This window comes from Cibotium barometz, chromosome 64 (assembly GCF_041138505.1).
Source record: "Cibotium barometz isolate CiBa-2024 chromosome 64, ASM4113850v1, whole genome shotgun sequence".
Lineage (NCBI taxonomy): Eukaryota > Viridiplantae > Streptophyta > Polypodiopsida > Cyatheales > Cibotiaceae > Cibotium > Cibotium barometz.
Window position 1 is genome coordinate 28,688,069 of NC_141109.1, and position 2,571 is coordinate 28,690,639.

Sequence of the window (2,571 nt, forward strand, 5' to 3'; positions counted from 1 at the left end):
TACGCCTGCACCTGCCCGACTACAACAGTAGTTTGCAGCAGCACCTCATCAGAGCAAATTCGACGTCCCCCCCTTTCCTGCAAAATCAAAAATTACCTGAGGTATTTGCTTCAATTTTTTGGAATTTGCATGTCCAATTTGCAATTGAGCAGGTACAATCATCAATTGAGCAGGTCAGGTGCCGAATTGCTCAATTTTTGAGCAAAATTGGCAAAATTGGGTGACATTGGTCACAATCAAGATCAATTTGTAGGAAATTGGATGTCGAAATTTGGGGCTTTTGATGTAATTGTGCAATTAAGCATTCATACATGCTGTATGATGTGAGAAATCGCACATTCGGGCAAAATTGCAGCAAATTGCAGTGCAAATCAAGGGGCTTTTGTGCCGATTGGATTGATTTGCATGCAGGCACTCGTATTTGATGCTTTGGGCAATGTGTTGATGCCTGTCAAGCACTCAATGTGCCTATAAATCAAGGGGCTTTCATGTATTGGATGTATATGTGGCCAGGGGGAAGCACCGTGAAGACTCTGGATGCCTTCATGTGCGTCAATGTACCATGTATAATCAGCAATTGATCTTAAATCAAGGGGCTTTTCAAGATTTTATGCTTGTTGAGCTTGGCAAGGCAGCAGGCAAGACTTTTATACTTTGAATCCTCAGAAATCCACTTGCAGTCAAGGGGCTTTTGCTCAATTTCAGTCCAGGACTGTTGTATGCAGTGGTGGGGACTGTAAAAGTCTGATTTTCACTCATTTGGACAGCCAGGAGAGCATTTATTGCTACTGTACCTGTTGGTACACATTTGGTACAGCTTTGTACAAGTTTTGGCATGGCTGCACATTGATTTGAGTGACCAAAAGGCTCAATTTCAACTGCTGTACTTGCCGGTACAGGTTTGGTACATCATTGGTGAGCACTTGGTACTGTTGTACAGTACTTTGGAAGGGCAACAGAGCACATTTAAGGTGCTGTCCTAAATCTGCAGCAACCAGATTTTGGTGATTTCATCACATACAGTGGGAGAAAAGTTGCATTTTTGCTTCCGCAGTGGGAGATAAAGCTTGGGAGAACAACTGTGAGCACTTTGTGTGCTTTGGTGCAGTGTTTGCACATTTTGCAGGGAGTCAGGCATTGACAGGTTGCATATTGCTATGGCAACCACAGGTGAGAGCTCTTCATTGCTTCACATCAAGAAGCTTGAAGGCTCACATAACTATGATATTTGGCAAACCCAGTGCTATAATGTGTTGCTCCAGAAGAAGCAGCACAAGCCTATCAAAGAAAGGGGTGTAATGCCCGCTTCTCTTACTGCTGAAGAGTGGGAAGATATGGATGAGCTGGCAAGATCTACTATCATGTTGTCTGTGTCAGACTCTTTACTTTTCAGCATTCGTGAAGAGAAGACAGCTTGGGGAATGTGGCAAAGATTGCAGGACTTGTATGCCCAGCAAAGTGCCTCAAGCAAAGTGTATTGGTTGAAGAAACTCATAGGTCTTCAGATGAAGGAAGGGGCGTCTATGGCAGCCCATCTAAATGAGTTTAATGGTATTGTCAGCCAAGTCATTAATCAAAAGTTGGCAATGGACGATGAGTTCAAAGCCACTTTTCTCTTATGCACTTTGCCAGAGAGTTGGGACACATTCAGGACAGCCACTAGCAATTCGAATGCTATGTTGTCATATGCAGATGTTGAGGGTGCTCTTCTTCAAGAAGAGATGAACAGGAAGAACAACTCTGTTGGAAAGTCCAATGCAATGAATGCACGTGGGAGATCCCAGCAAAGGGGTAAAAGCCAAGAACGGGGAAGGAGCAAGTCTCGCTCCAAAAAGGATTTGAAATGCCATTATTGTGGCAAGAAGGGACACATCAAAAAGCAATGCTACAAATGGAAAAATGATCAAAAGGAAAAGGGAAAAGGCAAAGACAAAGACAAAGATGAAGCCATAGATGCAAAGCAAAAGGGCAAAAGTGGAGTCAAGATTGAAGAAATCAATGTGTCACATGCAAGTGACAGTGAGGATGAGGTCCTATTCACGTCTTCACTTGATGCCCGTTCACTTCTTACAGGAGATGGTCATGGTATGCACTCATGGATCATTGATTCAGGTGCCTCCTTTCATGTCACAGATTGCAGAGACTTGTTTGTCAGGTATACTGCTGGCAATGAGAGAGTAGTTTATTTGGGTGATAACCATGCATGCAAGATTCTTGGCAGAGGTGATGTGAGGCTTGTGTTTTCAGATGGCTCACAGCTTATGCTCCATGATGTCAGGCATGTGCCTGAGATCAAGAAGAACCTGCTTTCTACTGGACAGCTTGATGATGCTGATTATGTTACCACATTTGGTCGTGGAAAGTGGAAAATTAGTAAGGGCTCACTGGTTGTTGCCAGAGGCTCTAAGGTGGACACTCTTTACTTCATGCATGCAGGTGTTTGTCACCATGCTAATGTAAATGCAACCGAGCTGCCGGAAATATCTGTGGCATAGCCGGTTGGGACACGAGTGTCAAAGGAATGGAGCAATTGTCTCGTTTGGGTTACTTGCCTTCTCTAAAGTTTTCAAG